The 20,434-nt window shown below is 45.4% G+C and overlaps 1 protein-coding gene across 1 annotated transcript in view; it reads right to left on the bottom strand.

Annotated features, from left to right (window-relative positions):
- ARHGAP35 (Rho GTPase activating protein 35) overlaps positions 1-19,552 on the bottom strand; it is a 115,117-nt gene extending 95,565 nt beyond the window's left edge. Inside the window, exon 1 of the mRNA XM_086353285.1 lies at positions 19,413-19,552. The gene's annotated coding sequence lies outside the window, so the exon portion shown is untranslated. The remainder of the gene's footprint in view (positions 1-19,412) is intronic.
- Positions 19,553-20,434: the final 882 nt, after the last annotated feature.

The raw sequence follows: 20,434 nt of genomic DNA, 5'->3' as shown, positions 1-20,434 counted from the left end.
TTTATAAGCTGATGACAATTAAGAAAGGCAGCATCAGAAAGAGGCTCTGAAGCCCAGAGAACTGGACCAGCGAATTATAGGAGAAGGGAGAGTCTAGACAGAGGGACCAGCATAAAATAATAAAACTTTAAAGCCTGTTCAGAAGAAAACAAGTGATCCAGTCTGATCGGAAGTTAGAGTACAGGGAGAGGAGGCTGAGCGATAACCTAGAATCAATCTGGGGAATATGCGGGCAAGAAGCTGGCATTTAATTACTCAGGGGGTTCCTCACTACTCCCTCTGACACCTCTCTTCCCTCCCTACTTGTCCCACTTCCTCCCAGCCTAAAAAATAAAAAAGAGCAGCACATAAAAGCTTTTGCATATTCACTATATAGCCTCATTACATTCTTTTTATGTGGAAAAGTTCTCAGTTCTTACTTTAATGGATAATTTCAGATCAAGGGTATTAACTGTGACTTAGGTCAATTAACTAATTCTTAATCATTTGACAGTTAAGGATCTCTTTGACAATCTGATGAAAATATGGACCCTTTCTCAGAAAATTGCACTTAACACAAAAAAATTCAGGAACCCAAATCCAGAACCTTTCCCTAGTAAAAATAACAGAATAAACAAGACCAACCAAAAAAAAAAAAAAAAAAAAGGACATCACCACTGTTTCTAATACTAACCAGGAGTATCCAATTCTCCCTATTCACATATGCAGAATCTTTCTTTCGAATGACATAGTAATTTTCCTTACTGACTAAATAAAATGAGAGAATTTCTCCAGTTTTACAATGCCCATCAGCCAACAATATATCTTCCACTTATTGGGCCCAGATATATGACAGGTCTTCTGTATAACAGTTGATATGCAGTATATAATAAAAAATCCTATATAATAGTTATCTCTGTATACACATGAGGAAACAGAAGCGCAGAGGGGTCAACTGACCCGATTCAAGGCTACTTAACTGAAAAATGGCAAAATCGGGCTTAGAACTCTGGCATTTTGACTTCCAAAGTCCATCTATATTGCTTCCCAGCAAAAAGGGCCTTGTCACCATGTTGATTATGGGGAGCAACCGGAAGACACTGCCCTCTCCTCGTAAGTAAATAGCCCAGCCCAAGGCTCCAGTCCAGTACTACACACCCTATGGCTGGCCAATAAACACCTGCTGAGTGACTAAGGGCAGTGAGAACCCTGTCCACAGAAGGGGAAATGGTGTCAACAGACTTGAGTCCCACATGAATGCGTGTGTTACAGCATGGACCTCAGTCACTGTTTTATTTCCAGCTGGGCCTCTTCGGCTTGTCAATGAGCCTGTGCACCTCAGCTATGTTACAGCCTCGCATGCAAAGGTTTGCAAAATACCAGTGAGGTAATGAAATAAATCAACAGTGAAATTTCAATGAAACAAAGCCAAGATAACCTTTCCCCATGTTCCCATTCTACCCTGCACATCTTCCAAGACTGTGGCCTTGACACTGCGTGATAGTTGTTCCCTTGAGACTCTCAGCTCCCATTTCAGAGCTCTTACACTGTGTATCTCTGAAAGCCTAGTTAAGGTCAGAGCCTAATCATTTTCATCTTTATATGACCACTGCTCAGCTACTCAGACCCGGGAAAGTAGTGCTCATATTTCAAATACAAAGCCATTTTTACTAAACAATGAGAGAACAGATGAAGGCTTAAGAGCCATAAGCCAAGCTTCCAAAAAGAAAATTGACACACACCTCCCTTAGATGTTCAACAGTTGACTCCTCCAAATAACTATCAGGGAAAAACAAAATGCAGTGCTCCAACTAAAATGGTCAAACAAAAGAGAGACAAAATGAGGTCATGGGTCTCAGTGTTACTCTAAACTAGTGAGGGTTTTAATCTTTTTTGGGTCATGGATTCCTTTGAGAATTAAATGAAAGCTACAGATCCTCTCTCCACAGAAAATAAACAGAACCAAATTCAGCACATACTCTTGACATTATCATGGCCACTCCCCCATTTCAATCACTTAAGGGTCCACAGACCCTTGAGTTCATAACTTTTCCTTAGAATCTGCATGTCTAATCCCTGTTGTGCTAGAAAAATGAAGTTGCTCAGTCGTGTCTGACTCTTTGTGACCCCATGGACTGTAGCCTACCAGACTCCTCCATCCAAGGGATTTTCCAGGCAAGAGTACTGGAGTGGGTTGCCATTTCCTCCTCCAGGGGATCTTCCCAACCCAGGGATCAAACCAAGGTCTCCAGAATTGCAGGCAGACGCTTCACTGTCTGAGCCACCAGGGAAGCCACCAGGGAAGTTGTGCTAGAGGCAACCTAAATTCATCAACCTTTTGTTCGTTAGATGTCATACCAACATAAAGGCAACTGAAGACAGAGGCAACAGCTTACACTGGCACTGTCTCACTGCCCATCACGACGGAGGGCCCTGCTCATCTCACTACCCGAGTCACGTTATTACGCCACAGCAATAAACTGTGAGATAAGCACGCTATTCTCCTCCAAATAGAATGTAAGAAATTCAAGAGCAGGGTCCGTATCTGACAGTCTTAACTATCTAGATAATGGTTTACTTAAAGAACAGATTTAAAATAACCTACACGTTATTTATCGTAAAGTGAGATATAAATTAATGTACTACAGGAAAAGATAACTTGGTACATAACTAGCAGATTTTAGAACAAAATATTTTCCTAAATTGGACTCCTGGGAGCTTGAAATAAAAGACTAAGTTTGTTAAACAAGGACTTTCTCATCTCCATAGTCCTGATTTTTCTTTCTGGCAGGGATCTAGCCATCTATGGTATACATGCCAGCATACAGCCAACTATAGCCACCATTCCCTAAGGGAGCGAGGGAAACTGCCTCACTGAAGAGGTCTGAGGGGGTGTGGGCAGGTGTCTTGCTTCTCGCTGTAAAGATATTTATTCAAGAAATATTTCCTGAACATCAATGATGCCTATATTCCTGGGTCATACCAGCCCCTGTCTTTTTAAGGTGTTTAAAATGTAGCTGGATAAAGAGAAAAGAAAAGAGGCAATTAGAATACAGAATGGTAAGTACCACATTAGGAATAAATTCAAGCAAGAGGCTGACCACTGCAGGTCAGGGGCAGCTTTCTGAGAAAAGTAAAATCTAAGGCAGATCTAAAGAATTAACAGGAATTAGTTATGTGGGTTGTTTTTGGGGGGGGGTTGTTTTTAGGAGTTGTTTTTATTATTTTATTTTTGGTTGGGTTGGGGGTAGCAGGAAAACATACCATAAAAGAGAAAACAGTACATAAAGAGTCAGAAGCAAGGATCTCTGGGAGAGCTGCAGTCATCCGACATGGCTGCAACACTGAGTTTAAGGAGGGAAGTGGGAGAGAAGCAGAGCTCCCAGAGGGCCCTTATATAATCTAAATTTATACAGACCCCACCCCCTTAATGAAGTCACAGCCCTAAATGCTCATGCTCTTCCAGGCTTCTTAAAAAAAAAAACAAAAAAACTTAGTCTGGAATAATTTTAGACTTACAGAAAAGCTTCAGATATTACAGAGTTCTCATATGCCCTTGCCCAGCTTCCCCTAATGTTAATATAACCAAGGTACACGTGTCAAAACAAAGAAATCATCTTTGGTACAAAAAAATTAAATTGCAGACTTTATTTGGATTTCAGTTTTCCATTAATTCTCTTTTCTGTTCCAGGATTCAATGCCATATTCCATTAATTCAAAGACTTTTGTAAAATTCCTTCCTTTCCTTCTGAGCACCACAGTTTGCCATTTTTCATCACTCTCTCTTATCTATGCCTCCCTATGCCAGAACATCACCAGCCCACTTAGAATGTAAATACAACATCGTTTCAGAACAGAAGTTCTCAAAAACAAATGATTTAGAGAAAACTATTAGGAATTCAAAGAAATGTAATGAAAACTAAATCAGTGACAGCTTTACATGGGCAAGAAGCACATCCCATCCTCGCCTTTACAAACAGAACTTGGCCTACGGTGCTGCTTCCACTATGAAAGACCAAAGAAATTCTAGCAGATCCACTTCTGCTTCTTTAGTCTTGCTACCAAGTCATGAATCCTTTAACCTCTTTCTCTAAAGAGCCCAACCACCCCAAGTAGCCAAGCCAAAACACCTAAACATCCAATTTATCCTTAAAACAAAATGCCAGCAAAATCATGTGGAAAGTGGAAGTGGAAAGATGAATGATGATTTATCCTCTTATGACTTTCACTAAGGACCTGAATCACAGAATTCTGAGGACAGAATTCCATTATGTCACAATAATCTTCATAAAGCTACCTGACCAATGTTAGTCATACTTCTATTAAACTTATGACCCATTCTATTACATTTATTCTAAGCCTGCATCTCCTAAAATTCCTAAACCTACAACAACCCTGATTAATGTCAATTCATAGAAGGATGAATCCTGTGCAAAAATCACTGAAATGTCAATGAAAACTGGCAATTTTTTATACAACTAAAACACAATTTGTAAAAATGGCTATCCCTAGGAAGTAGTATTTAAGGAATATTTTAACTTCCCTTGTGTATTTCAGCCACTGAGGGCTATTGATCAAACGTTCGTCAAACACATAAGCATGGATGGCCCTGTGTCAGAATTAAAAGTAGAAAAAGAAAACCCTCTCCCTTGTGGAGGCTACTGTCTACATCTGCACTCCCTGATACTTTTCTATTTAAAGTTTAATCAAAATTAAGTGAAATTAAAAATTCAGTTTCCTGGTCCCCCTGGTTACACGTCAAGTAGACACATGGGGCTAGTAGCTGTTGTAAAGGACTGAGCTGACTAGACGGGGCTGATCTAAACGACAACCTGACGCGAATTCAGACCTTGGAAGCAGAGAAGGACCGGGGAAGGTTTCTGGGGAGACAGGCATCTGACGTGGCTACTGAAGTGAGCACTCCAGGCTGGCTGATGACACACAACACATGCCACTGGCCCTGCCCTTGAGCATCGCGCAATATCAGAATCTCCAGGGCTATTCCCCCAAAACCAAAAGCAAAGTGTTTCAAGACGGCATTACGGAAAGAATTGAGTAATAACAAGCTTTGGCTGTAGTTTGCTAAGAGAAGCTTTGGTGAAAAAACTGGATTATAAAGTCCAATTAGGACCTCACTAAAAAGGAGTGGGAAACAGAAATGAAATTAACTGCTAGATCATTCTGGAAATCTTTAACAGGTAAGCTAAACTAGGGATCAAGGGGACAAACAAAAGAACGCACTATGCTCATCCAAATACCCTTCAGTGGGAGAAACATTTCCCAATAATCAAGGTCAACAATTAAGGTGAAACTGCAGAGACAGAGGAAACAGCACACACACAAAACCAGTCCAGCAAAACTGAAGTGCAACTGGGCACTTTCTAAAAGGCAGGCATTTTCCTCTCTTCTCTCTGAATCTACCTGCATTACCTAAACACAAGATGCCTCAGTTCCCTCATCGGTAAAATGGGCACAGGGATAGTACCAGCACCTATTTCTGAGAGTTGTTAGGTGGATTCCTTGAGTTAACACATGTAAAATGCATAAGACAGTGCTTAGGATACAGAAGACTAAGGAAGTACGGCTATTATTAGTGCAGGAGTCTCTGAGGACCTAGTTCACTTGGTGAAGGGTAAAAGGATTTCCCCAGGAGTGAGCTCACAGGGGAAAGGGATTTTGTACTGACTGTCATGTCAGGTGGGGGCTTTTGAAAAGTCCAATCTGTCCCAAGCTGAGTGAGCTACACAGACATCTTCCAACCATGTCCTATGGGCCATCAAAATACCCAAAGCCATGGGGGACTGCTGCCAGAACTTCAGCAAGCTTTAGGATCTAGCCACGGACCCCTGATATCAGGACTCAGGGTATCAAAATGTTTTTCAAAAACCCATCTTGGCTTACCAGCAACTACCCTAGAGACCGTGCTGCACAACAAGAGAAGCAACCGCAATGAGAAGCCCCCACTCACCGCGACTAGAGAAGCCCGCGCAGCAACAGCAACGAGGACCCGACACCGCCAAGAATAGATGTTTTTTAAAAAAAGAAGAAGTAGGAGACGGGAATTCCCAGGCGGTCTAGTGTTTAAGACTCAGCGCTTTCACTGCGGTGGCCCGGGTTCAATCACTGGTCAGGGAACTAAGATCCCACAAGCCATTCAGCCAAAAAAGAAGAACTTTTCTACTTCTAGGAATTTCACCTCCAGGAATAATCTCACTTGTGCAAATTATTTTCAAGTTTCCCCTACGGCACTGATTGCAAAACAAAGAACTGGAAACAAATCCAATGTCCATCACTAGGAGATTAGCTAATTACAGTGTATCTGTATGGTGGAGTACCATGAGCTGTTGAAAAAGAACAAGGAAGCTTCCTTTGTGTTAACACTGACCATCTCCCAAAATATTAAGTGAAAAAAAGAAAGACGCAGAACAGTAATTACAGTATGCTTCTGTTGGAATGCATATATCATTTCTATTTGCTTGTTTATGTGTGCAAAAAGCAACTCTGGAAGGAAAAAAAAACCCTGGTAGAAAACTGATGTCTCCAAAGATAACAACTGTATGGCTGGGCTGGGGGGTGGCGCAGGGATAAGGAAACAGAGGTGTTCTGTGGCTGCTGACTCAGAACTGCACAAACATATCACTACACGAAGCAAGGGATGTGTCTAACGTCACCAGCAAAGTGCTAAAGGAACAGAGCTGAGGAAAACCCCTGGAAGAAAGGCCTCAGAATAGTGGACACTTGAGAGGATGTGGAAGGGTGAGCAGGAAATTCACCAATCGGAGTAAAGGTAAAGGAACTCTCAAGAGGAACCAGCTTCACCAAAATCAGAGGCAGAGAAAGAACAGAGCGTGTTCTGGAGACCAGGAGTGACCAGGCTGGGAAGGCAGGATGGGCCAAACCATAGAGGAATACACAAGACCACACCAGTGATCTGGACTTAACCTTACAGGCCACGGAAAAGCACTCGAGTTTTAAAGAGGGGGAGCGACAGTCAGGTTCTGCTTAGTGTCTCCAGCGGCTTGCTGAGAATAAACGAGGGAAGAATGGAGAGACGGACACCTCCGTAGGACATTTCTGCAATCGAGCCTGACACCCTACTTCTTGGAATTCCCAGTGGCACAAAGCACAAGGGATTTCGCTTACCTGGCTTAATACTTAACCAACCATCTGAGAGTGATGGTCTCTATCAACTGAACACTTACTACATGCCAAACATTCTTCTTAAGTTCCCCTGGTTTCTCACAACCCTGTGAGATAGCAATTAGCATCTTTATTTTACACAAGAAAAAGAAGGCTCAGAGAAGTCAAAGAGCTTATTTAAGGTGACAATAAATGGACAAACTAGGACAGGAATCTACTCAATGCCTGTCTACATACAACTGGTGCTGGCCTGTGGTAGTTTTCCCCAGTCTATGTAAAAATGAGAATTAGAAACATACACTTATGTATGTCCGCGTAAAGCTGCCAACTTCCTTGAAAAAGGCTACCTTTTGGGAATTCTTGGTGGTCCAGTGGATAGAGGTCCACGCTTCCACTGCAGGGAGACCAGGGTTTGATCCCTGGTCGGGGAACTAAGATCCTGCAAGCCAGAAGTGCGCCTCCCGACAAAAAAGGAAAATGGCAATCTTTTACTCTGATAGTGGACCCTTTTATTTTAACAGAATATAGTGAGTAGTTCCCCTCTGCCCCGTTTTTAAAATATCCTCCTTGGCGAAACTAAAAATTGGTAAATTAACACTTTTTCTGCCCCACCACCATATTGTCAACTGACCTGTAAAAGTTAAGAGCACGGCACAAATAATGACATTACAAGCATCTACCGTGGCCAGGCGCTGTTTCACTTGCACAGTGAGCCTGTGAGCAGACACTGCTCCCCCTTCTTACGGACAAGGCGCCTGAAGGCAACAACGTGAGGGGGCAGAGCTGCCAGGGGGCGGGACTGGGGTGTAGGGTGCAAGACTGGGGCGCAGGGGCGGGACTGGGGTCAGCACGGGGGGAGCAACCGCAGCTTCAGTCCTAACACTGCTCTGCAGCCTGTGACCTACAGCACCGGGATGGGTGAGACCCTGGGAAGACCCGAAAACCGGCTGCTGCCGTCGTTAACGACAAGATGCCCAATCAACAGCACTGCTGCTCCACGAATCCAAAAACGTCTCCAGGCTCTCGTGAGGCATCTAACGTGCTGGCTTACCTAAGCAGCTTCATTAATCACACTGCTCCTTTTCATCCTCCCAGAAAACTGAAAGGCTGTCCAATGTGACAGAATGTCCACATCCACTGCTGTCATTTAGCACTCAAAAAAAAAAAAAGAAAAAATCTGGACACAAAAAGCCTCTGCAGCAGGCAGAACAGTACTGAGGCCCATTTTACACATAAGAACTCGAGATAAATGACGTCCAAGGTCAAAAGCTGCTAAGAAGCAAAACGCAAAGAAAGGGTTCTTTACGTCACTAGAGGAAACCCAAGAGTCTAAGCACTGAAAGGCTTCAGAGGCTTTATTTCTCCTGGTTTCTCTCATTAGTCCTATCTTTAATTCAACAAATACCGTGCTCCTATTGACGTGTTTGTTCTAGGATAAAAGCGATGGGTTCACAGGATAAATGGGAGAACAAAACGAAAAGTCCTGTGGCGCTTCTGAGCCGTTTTCCAATTTCTTCCTGATACCTGTCAACCCCCTACTACAAACGCACATCAGGTCTTCAGCGCTCTCCCCGGTGAAACAAAGAAGGGCGAGTAAAAGAACAGGTACACATGTGTGCAAATGTCTTGTTGGTAACAACAATACAAAGAAGGTGAAAACTTAAATTTCCGAATTATTCCTTATTCAAAACAAAACATGAACTCAGACCACTTTCTTTCTCATAATAAGATGACATCTACCTCCCTGGTCAACACATTCTTGTGTTTGAATGTTCAGTCACACTTAATTCCTTAAGGCAAGATCAAAAAAAAAAAAATCAGGCCACTGGTCTTCTAAATTTTTTACTTTCTGGTACAGAAACAGGGTGTTCCTTGTGTTACCTCTAAGGGAAAAACTGCTTTTGTTTTATAAACGGTGTGTCAACTCTCAGAGAGAAGGCTTGTTCTGTACAGCTGGTACTCTACATGGCATAGATCCTCCCCTGAACGCTGGCTGAACGTGGAGGAAAAAGGAAAAACACTTCTCTCCCTACACCTCTATCCTCTGGAGCTACAAAGAATTAGTATGTTTCCCTTCTTTTCCTTTTCTGCTGTACAGTCCTTAATTTATTTTAATAGTAAAGTTAATCAAATGTGAAATAATTTAACTCTTAAAGATTTTTGGCCCATAAAAGGGAAGACATAACTAGCTCCATGTCCATTCCTGATTGTGACCAAGAAAGAAAAAAGCGATACACTATGGCTCCTTTAAAATAAGCACGGTTGAGGGCAGGGGGATATCATGCTGAAGAGAACAGAGCTTCCCTGGTGGCTCAGATGGTAAAGAGTCTGCCTGCAACGCTGGAGACCTTGATTAGCTCCTTGGGTCAAGAAGATCTCTTGGAGGAGGAAATGGCAACCCACTCCAGTATTCTTACCTGGGGAATTCCATGGACAGAGAAGCCTGGCAGGCTATAGTTCATGGGGTTGCAAAGAGGTGGACACGACTGAGTGACTAGGGTACAGCTATCAGTAAGGAAGTAAGACTTTTATTCTTCTCATCTCTGGGGTGAAATCAGTTCTGTAAAGTATATGGCACACCAGAGAAAGTGCTAGAATGTAAAGGCTCCAAGCAAAGGCTCTGAACCAGACTGCTGACCTGTCAGCCTGGTGGCCTTAAGCGCCCTTAGGGAGCCTCAGTCCCCGCACTGCTGTACCACCCACCTCAGGGCAAGGATTATGGTGAGGAGGATGTGAGGGAACACACTGGAATCTCCTGGCACTCAAGAAGCAACTGCTGCTATTGCGTGGTAATACTGCCATGCATGCATGTGTGCTGAGTTGCTTCAGTCATGTCCAACTCTTTGTGACCCTATGGACCGTAGTCCGCCAGGCTCCTCTGTTCACAGGATTTCCCAGGCAAGAATACTGGCGTGGGTTGCCATTTTCTCCTCCAGGGGATCCTCCTGACCTGGGGATCAAACCCGCATCTCTTGCCTTGGCAGGTGGGTTCTTCAACACCAGTGCCACCCAGGAAGGCTACACTGCTGTCATTAATTCAACTACTGCTCTAAGAAGTGTGACTGCCTTTACCTTCAAAGGCACTAAACTCCAACAGATCTCATGATTACTAAGTTCCTGCTTTTCAGCTCAATTTTTCCTTCATGTTTTCAAGAAAAAACCAAACATAATACAACCACACTGCAAAAAAATATTTTTAATATTTTTTCTCTGAATCAAAAATAGCAAATCATTTTAGAAAAGTTGGGAAAACTCAGAAAAAAATCAATCACTCAAATTTCTGCAACAGAGACAAATACTAATAGCACGTAGGCATATTTCTTCCACTTTTTCCCATATATATTTTAAAATAACTGGAATCATACTGTTTATAGTTCTATATTCTGCTTTTTTCTCATACTTAACTTCATTTTGTGTGTACTTTCCCATGTCAAGAATTCTCCAAAATCATCTTTTTTTATGACTCCAGACTTTTCCATAAAGTGACCATTCCCATAAAGTTAAAACATTTAGATTGTTTCTTTTTTTCCCCAATACACACCACTATAATTAACATATTCATATCAAATTCTGGTCCTCATCTCCAGTTCTTGGTCCATACAGATACCTATAACCAGACCAAGGACTGTATCTCTTGCCAAACTGTTTTCCAGAAAGTTTGCCCCAGTCTGCCTGACAGTCCCATCATGAAGTCAGAGCAGTGACCATACCTATTTTAATTCCAAGTAAACAGAGACCCCAAAAATCTGCAATTATAACACAAATAGAAAATATCTGTAAGTATAAGATGCTTCTGACACTTGTAATTTGTATGAGATCACTATTAACCCATTCATCATCAGGTATGTGACTTTGAACAAACTTGTAAAAGTTAAAAATATGATCCCACACATTCACATTTGTGAAATCCTGAGAAGTACCTTATAGATAGAGACTCTCAAATTTATTACCAGTTTTCAATTTATTAAGAACTGTGTGGGAGAAAATAAAATTAAAAAAGAAGAACTGAATAGGGGGAAAAAAACATATGTGAAAAAGAAAATTATGCCCCAGCGTATGAAAAAGGAATCTGTATAACATGTATGTAAGAAAATACATCTTCCTTGTATACACATCAAACTATAACTACTTTAGCTAAAGTGGCCATTTTTAAGCCTTTGTGTCTACTGACCGACACCAGGCAGACGCCAGCAGCCCACTCCCGCAGCGCTGAGGCCCTTTTCCTCATTTACCAAAGGTTTTATCTGCATTCTTCAACTGGCTGACCAAAGTGGAATAAATTCCCTATATGTCAGCAGCATTAAAGTATTCAATGTTATCAGTCCATTTAAAATAGTATTACAAAAGAGGCACCCACCAGTCTTCCACCTACAAACTTAATAAGCATTTTTGAAAACTAAAGACCTAGTGATACTTTTAATCACCAAGCATTTAGGTACACTATTCCCAGTGAAACAATTCCCTTGAAGTGAAAGCCATTCTGGCTGAAGATGTTGATTTCAAGAATCTAATAATCTTGTATTAATGCAGTGCTGACTTTCATTTGTACACAATCAATTTGGTACTGAACAAAGAATCCTTTTTAATTGCCCGTGGCAATTAACAGTAATCATTTTCCTTTATCTTACTCTCAAGTAGAGCAGGCCGAAATACAGAAGCCTTGGTTTTGACCTTTCTATCTCTAAATGGAGATAGGAAGAAGTACCACACAACAATAGTATTTTACACTTCAGGAGGCTACTAGCTGTAGCTGGGAAACATTCTTGCACCCCAACATTGTTTAAGAACTTTTTGAACTGCGATTTTTAAAAAAATATATTATAGGGAGCTCCATACAAATAAGTCAAGGGGCAAAGTATATTTTTATTTATACATTTCTAGCTGCACAGAGAGTTTTCTCAGAATAAAATCTCTCAGTTAGGAGCTATTCAGACACTTTTCTACTTGCCAAAGAAAAGACAGATTTAAGGCCACTCCATAACCAAACATTTCTACCTTATTTCTGTTAGATAAATTTACTTATAGTTTTGCTACCTCAGGTTTGAATCCAGGTCAGAAATAAAATGCTCAACTTCTTCAATACTGACTACAAAGATAAGCTGGTACACGTGGCTGTGGATTCCTTTTAAAATACTGGAATATGGAACCTGATGTGTGCTGAGTCTCTGAATATGAGAATCTTTCAGTTTACTATGGGACTGCCTCCGGAACAGCAGAAATTAGTAAGAATAGTCTATTCAACATTTACTTCCCTCACCACACCCCATATTACATATATAGTTAATTGTTTATAACTGACTACAATTCCTTAAGGAATTAAACTACAGCTTATTCTTATAGCCCAGAGAGGCAAGGCAGTCTAATAAAATAAAGACAGATTTTACAGTCAGACAGATATGGATTCGTAACATGAGCTTACCATAAATTAGCTCATATATTAGTTGCGTAGCCCTGGTCAAGACATTTATGATATGTGTGCATGTGTGTGGCTGTGTGTGTATGTATAGGGATTAAATGCTGAGCAGGAGGGCATGTCAAAAACGTCGGGGAGATGTGTGCACTAACCATAACGGCCACTTTTAGGCTTGAAACTCTTAAGCAGCAGACATGCCCCCCAAAAAAGGAAAAAGTCTTTGGCACCAGCGTGGTTTCAGTTAGCAGTAGTGAGGGCCTACTACACATAAAGTATTTAGGTATGACTGGAAATAATGGAAACCAACTGATATAATCCCTTCATTTTTCTCATGAAGAAACTGCAGCCCAGAAGTGAAATGACTTGGCCACAATCACACAGCTGGTAAGCAGCAGAGCCAGGGCTAGGACCCAAGTTTCTTCATGATGAAGTCAACATTCTTTACCATAGGAAGCTGTCTCTCAATTATTCAAGTTTGATTACCAAGCACAAGTATTACAATAGTGACCAGCAAGAGAACAGTTTCCAAAAAAGAATGCAGACACTAAGAAAGCAGAAACAGTCTGAAGTACCTATAGATGCAGATGCAACATCACAGCTGCTGCAAATTTCATAAGATGACAATGTGTCCATTTCAACAAAGGAAGATAAAGCAGACAGGCAAGTCTGGCCACTTTTGACTAAAACAAATATTACTTTCCTGTGAGGATGCTTCATGGCTGGTTCTCTGCTAGTACATCAAAGTAATGGTGTCTCTTAACATTAGCAAAGCAAAGCAATGAAGGTGAGGCTGACAGATGCCAAATACTATTTTCAAGAACTCTTCATAGACGAAGTCTGATAAAGTGTTGTATCAAAAATTAAATAGAAATAAATTTGGGGGAAGATGAACATGAAAGATTTGTTTGCATTTCTTAATACCAGCAATTCAAGTGCTATTCAAACCACTGCTATTTGAGAGCCTAGGTCAACAATGACTCAGCTTGAAAAATTTCATACTGTTTTTTAGGAGGTATATGGTTTTAGTTATGTAGTTAATACAATCTGGATGCTCCTTTCTCCCGAAATTATAAACTATCTTCATGTGAATGGCTGAAAAAGAGGCAAGTGTTTATTTTATACTTGAAAAAACATACAACAGGGGACTTCTCTGGTGGTCCAGTGGCTAAGATTCCAAGCTCTGAATGCAGGGGGCCAGAGGTTCAATTCCTGGTCAGGGAACTAGATCCCATATGTCGTGACTAAGACCCAATGCACCCAAATAAATAAACAAAAACAAATAAATATTTTAAAAAAAAGAAAAGAAAAAGCATACAACAGAGGTAATGCAATTCATTTTACTGCATCCCCTGGGGAAAGAGGCCCCTGTCCCACCACTGCCTGGCCCATTCTGGGTCACAGGATTTGATGGGGGGAGGACGGGGTGGGTGGTGGGGGGGGTTAAGAGTAGTACCAAGTGGCTAATCTCAAGTGTCCTGTCATCTGTGATCCAGAACAAGAATCTACAATTAGAGCTTGATGGCACACAAGACTTCAGGCTGGGAATGAGAAGCCCAGAGAGGTAAAGCATTTTGTCCAAGAGTCCATCTAATTAGGTTAGAGCCTAGACCAGGTCTCCTACCTGTATGTCCAACACTCTTTCAGCTACGACAGGAAGCCTTGTCATTATGCCCCTTGCAAGCTTTCCATTCCCCCAACTATAACGGAGGAGGCTAGACTAGGCACTGATCTTCAAACTGCTGTTTCAAAGCCAAGGGATTTCTGCTGGTCACTTTCCCTCTTCAAACGGAGACTCTCCAAGTTTATTTCATATAGTGTGAAAAAGAAATTTTCAGTGACTGAACTAGATGGTCAATGAACTATCACAGGGACTGGGTATATTAACACACTGTTTAGACTGTCAGTGGATGAATGACAATAGTTAGAGCACATTACCACCAAAAGGCCTACAAGAGGCCCAACCCCTCTCAGAACAGCACAGCAGATGGAGGAGGGGAAAGCAGGCAAGACTAGAGGGAAACAACCAAGCTCACCTTTTCGATCTCCAACTGTATTGGCCCAATGCATTTCCTCCTTATATACAGACTGACCACACCTATGAGGCTGTAGGTCACAGTCACCTATACAACCCTCACTCTCCCCAGACTGTCCTTTGTCAGAAAGTCACCTTCAGGTCCATGGATATGCACAAGGATAACTCCTTCCATGTGTCCAGTATCAAGAAAAATGACTATTTTTTGGTATGTGGCCACATGCCTTACAGCATATGAAATCTTAGACCCCCACCAGGGGTCTGCACCCCTCTGCAGTGGAAGTGTCAAATCCCAACCCCTGGACTGCCAGGGAATCCCAGGAATGACTATTTTCTGATCCTTTTATTGTCCTAAATCTTTGGCCTTCATCATGGCAAGAAAAAAGGGGCAACATATAAGGGAGGGCGGACGTAGCCAAAAGTAAAGGCTAGTATAAAAAATGAAGACAGAATTCTAATCAGGCCAGTAATAAAGATTTTCTAACCAGGGCAAGAACCCTTGAAGACACATTACTAGGTTGAAAACAGTCATCTACTGCCTTCCCCTACTCCACACCCCACCCCCAACTGGCACATTAAATGCTCCAGAAGGCCAAGGCTGTCACCTCAGATTTCTGCAGCACCCAATTCCATCATGAAAACAAATGTTGATACAGGGGTTGGAGCCTCTGTCACCATCAGAGAAATCTGACAATCTCTGGAACATCAGTTCCCAGTCTCAGAAGAAAAACAGCTCTTTGTTCTTCTGTCTCCTCTCCTCCTATTATGTAAACTTAGGCTTTGGGCACGCAGAAACTTCCTATGCTGCCAGTGATGTGAAAAACCTGGAACACAAATTTAAGCAGTACTGAATACACAGTTGTTTTTATTCTTAATTAGCTGTCACTTGCACATTAGGAATAAAAACCAAAACAACTATTTATACCAACGTAGGCAACATAAACAGAGAAGGCGATGGCACCCCACTCCAGTACTCTTGCCTGGAAAATCCCATGGACGGAGAAGCCTGGTGGGCTGCCATCTATGGGGTCGCACAGAGTCAGACACGACTGAGTAACTTCACTTTCACTTTTCACTTTCCTGCATTGGAGAAGGAAATGGCAACCCACTCCAGTGTTCTTGCCTGGAGAATCCCAGGGACGGGGGAGCCTGGTGGGCTGCTGTCTATGGGGTCGCACACAGTCGGACACGACTGAAGCGACTTACCAGCAGCAGCGGCAGCAGCAGGCAACATAAAAACTCAAATAAATTCAGAGAATTCATCAGAATTCTTTTCATCAAATGAACAGAAATGAACAAAAAGGAACCAAAACCTTAAAGTCAATAATGGTGAAAACAAATGTCAAAGATAATTTACCAGATTCTGCTTGTCACAAAATTTAAAGTCCTGAGAACTTAGGCGAAAGGAGCCATAAGGATCTTCTGTTCATTCCCTCTCACTGTCTCATATACAAATGCCCTAATGTTTGATGAGTCAGTGGTCTAATTCTGTAGATGACAACGAATGGTTTTTATTTCACATGTATTCATACAGAACTATTTCTAAATTTAAGTGGTGAAGTAAACAAAGTTTGATCATAGCTCAGTTAAGAAAGTCTTTCCAGTAAATGCTCCTTCACAGCTGGATGGCTGCTTTAATATGCAATTGCCCTAGGCCACAGGGGGGAAAAAATAATCCGGCTTTTGATCTACTTAAGGAATAAAATAAATAAACCTAGAACATGCAAAAGGTTCCCTCTCCCAAGTTAAGGAAGGAGAATGCTTGGACGGTTTTCTGTGAAACCACCTCTTCCTCTGGATGAATTTCCTATATTCCACCTCCAACAGAAGATCACTGGAGAAAACAGCTCAGGGAAAGGCAGCAAAGGCACATTTTTCAGGTAATAAACCAAAAACCCAATCATATCAGCCCGTTCCTGGCACTCATTTCTCTATCAAATCAGGGCAGTCAAAAGGCCTGGGAGTGTCAGGGCCCACCCACATACTCCTGGTTCACCAATGAGTTCCCTCCTTCTCCCCAAGCATGGAGCTACCTAGAGAAATTCAGCTTCTGCAGTTGGAAGCGCCTGCAATACCAGAGGGCAGAAATCTGAGTGACACTTGGCACTCTTTGTTTCAACAAACAACCGCAAAGAGCTTTCCAAAGCCAGGCCCTCACCATTTTGAAGACTAGGAAGCTGAATCCTTCCTGGGGCAGAGGTGAAAAAGAAACAAGCCCACCTTCCTTCAACCCTTCCCAAAGGTCACACAGCAAACCAAAGGCCATCAAGGAAGCCAAGCAAGACTGGCAGCTTCTGCAGACCCAGAACAGTAAACACCAAGCGTGGCCATAACCCCTGTGGGGCTGGGGAGAAGTTGAGAACTGGCATTTCTCCAGCTAAAGGCGAAACAAAAATAGGACTTGTCAGCTGGAAAACACAAACAAACAAAAAAACACACCCCTAATTTCTCCCCAAAGATGCTGGCTTGGAGGTGAAAGGGGGAGAGGGTACAACTGCCTCTTTATGATAGCTGAGAGGAGGAGGGAGGGAAAGTGAGAGAGAGAAGACAGACCTGTGAGCAGCTGCATTCTCCTTTTCCAAAGGACACAAAACTGCAAAGCCTCAGGACTCAAAGGGGCGGGGAAGCAAAATGGGAGTGGGAAAGAAAAGCGGGGCAATGGAAAGAGAACTACCTCCACCATCACTACGCTTGGTAAAAGTGGGGGAAATAGGGGCGACACTCCGCGACTCGAGAGAGCAGTAGTTAATCAACCAACCCCAGCTATTTACCCAGATCTCACAGGATCCCTGGAGATAAAACCCTCAGAGTGCTGAGCGAATCTTAAGTCTAAATGTGAACATAAGCATCCTAGGCCCAACCCAGTCCCTTCCTCCCCAAAGCTGTGAGATGGAGACTAGAGAAAGGCATACCTGAAGAGGTGAAGTAACCCGGTGGGGAATAGGCAGGTCAAGAGGGGAGCTGGGAGAAGCAAATCTGATAGGAACTACAAGGGAAGAGAAGCAGTCTAGCAAGATACAACAGGAAAGAAAAGATGAGGGAGAAAACCAGGCAATGAAGACCAGAACTGCGAAAGGGATCACAAAAGGGACGGAGACTCTAGACAAGAACTGAGACAGCTTCAAGAGGAAGCTGGGCTGGGGGGAGTGACATGTAGGAAGGCTTGGGGAAACATCTCTATACTGAGCAGACCCAGAGAAAGGAGACTCAAAAAAGGAGGTAAGAAGCAAGGCAAAAGGGGGAGGACCCATTCAAGAAAGGAGAGAGCTGTGATTGAGGGTTGAATAAAAATGGGGTGGGGGGAGAAGAACAGGGGGAAAACTTAGAATTGAGAGGCAACAGAGAGGCGAGGCAGTCATAAGATGACCAGAGTTAAAGAGGACCACTCCAAGAGGAGACAGCAGTAGGAAAATTAAAATGGGTCCAAAACATAGGTGGACAACTGTGGACAGCTCCCAAAGGGGCAGAGCTGGGAGGAAAACATTAGAGAGGATGGGGTGGAATTGAACAAGTGCCAAGAGCAGATGCAAAAAGGATCTGGGGCAGGTCTGGGGTGCAGAATGGGAAGGGAAGGGGGGTGATGGATCAGAGAGAAATTCCCAGTCTTCCAGTAAGGGCCAAAATGGAAAGGACCGGCCTTGGAGAAACAGGCTGGAAGCAAGTCTTCAGCAAAGAAGAAATGAAGGGGAGACAGGGCAAAGGAAGCGGGAACAAATGAATGCAACGGCTCAGAAGAGGGCCAATAAGGCGGTGGGGGAGAGAAGAAACCTCAACCGGGGACTGCAGGGCGTCAGGCTGCGGCGAGGCTGAGTTAGGGAGAAAGGTCAGAGAACTGAACGGCAGGAACGAGAGAGCTGCAGGGTCAGAGAAGGGGGTGGAGGCTGCTTCAATCAAGGCCAAGTCAGAAAGCAAGCAGGCTGGAGGGCACCGCAAGATCGGAAACTGGACGAGGGGCAGAGTGGGGAGGCAAAAAGGTCTGGAAGAGAGGCAAGGATCTGAATGGCAAAAAATGGAGTAAGATCGGAGGGGAGGAGGCGAGCATGGCGCGTCGGAGTCCAAGAGGGGGCAGGGGACTGCATCGAGATCGGCAGGGGTCAGAGTCCAGGGGTATCCCGTGGGGAGCGGGCCGGGGGGAGGCGGCAGGTTTTGTCAGTGGGCAGTAGGGCCCAAGAGGGACGTGGAATTAAGCCCAAGGAGAAGACCTGGGGGCAGTAGTGCCAAGACGAACAGGGTCTCGAATGAATCACCGAGGAGGTGGAACCGCAGGTCCTAGACGGACAGCTCCTGGGGGTGCAGCAGCGGAGGGGAACAGGACATGGTCAAAGAAGGGGACGGACCCAGGGTGGTGAGAGCGGAATCGGAGAAGGCAGAAGGGTCACGAATCTGAACGTGGGGGTCCCGAATTCAGGGATGCGGAAGGGTCCCAAGAGCACTGCAGAGTCTAGGGGTGGGGGGTGGGGGGTGGGGCGAAGGGCATTACTGAGGGGCGGAAGAGAGAAGGCGGAGGCGCAGAATTGGGAGCAGAGTGGCTTGAAGCCGGGGGGTGGGGGGAGCCGAGGCAGACACGGAGATCTCAACGGACTGGAGGGTGGGGGCAGACGCGGCGACAGCAGGGCTGCGGCCGGCAGGGGCAAGTCCGAAGGGCAGGCGGGCCCCGGCGGGCCGGGCCGCAGCGCGAGGCGGCGGGGCCGGCTGAGCCCGGGGGGCTGGGGGGCCGCTCCCTCCCCTCCCCCTCCGGCTCCTCCATTGTTCGCGGGCTCCGGGCCCCGCCGTCCCCGCCTCCCCCTGGACCCCGCAGCGGGGCGGCGCCCGGCCTCGCCGCCCGGGCCCGCGAGCTCGCGCACTCACCAGCTGGGCGCCCTCAGCGCGGCCCTGGCCTTCGGGATCCCGGCAGCGGCGACGGCGGCCCCGGCGCCATGTTCTGCTGCTCCTCGTCCAGCGGCGGCTGAGGCGGCGGCGGCGGCGGCAGCTCCGGCGGCGGGGGGCCGGGCGGACCCTCCCTCGCGGGCTCCCTCCTCCGCCTCCTCCACCTCCTCCTCCCGCCGCTCCGCTGCTCTCCCTCGGGGCGGGGGGGCGGGGAGGGGAAGGGGGGAGGGGCGGGAACCAGGGGGAGGGCGGACCAGCCTCTCTCGCTCGCTCGCTCCCTCCCTCCCTCCCTCGCAATGGCGGCGGCGGCGCCTCCTTCCTGCGGCCGCCGCTCCCGCGCGCGCTCACCCTCGCTACCGCGCGTGCGTGGCGCGGGGACCGTTGCAGGGGGATAACGGCCCCTGAAGCGCGCGCCGCGAGGGTATAACCGGCGCGTGGCGGGGAGAAGCGAGAGCGCGTGCGCGCCCGAGGGACTCACTGCCACCACAGCGGCCGCGTCCAGGGAACGGGCGCGGAGGGCGCAGTGCGCGTGCGCTCTCCCCCCACCCACCCCCCCCCACCACACACACACACACACACACACACACACACAGAAACACACACACACAGACACACAAAATGCCGCTACTGCGGTGGCTGCAGCGCCAGACAGAGCGCGAGGAGACCTGCGACTGGGCAGAGGGCTGGGGTGAACAAGAGCGCGTGCGCGGGAAGGGCTGCCAGCCTCTGCGGCTACTCGCGCGAGGCGGAGGGAGTGGTCCTCGAGAGGCGCGCGCACCCTTGCGCGCACAAGAAGCAACTAAAACCTTTCTCGCGTCGGCTCTCGGAGAAAGCGGGAGGGGAGAGGCATGGCTGGGCTTTGGGGGCGGGGGCGAAGGGCGCGATCCCGCTCGCGCGGGACCTGACCAGCCAATAAGAGGCAAGGGGAGGTGGGTTTGCCGCGCGAGCGCAGCCCCCGGGATAACGGAGGAGGAGAGAAGGATCGACGTAACGTGGGGCGGTGG

The sequence above is a fragment of the Bos grunniens genome, chromosome 18, assembly GCF_055505025.1.
Source record: "Bos grunniens cultivar Pamir isolate PY7600 chromosome 18, Bosgru_T2T1.0, whole genome shotgun sequence".
NCBI classification, from domain to species: domain Eukaryota; kingdom Metazoa; phylum Chordata; class Mammalia; order Artiodactyla; family Bovidae; genus Bos; species Bos grunniens.
This window is presented reverse-complemented; position numbering and strand designations above follow the sequence as displayed.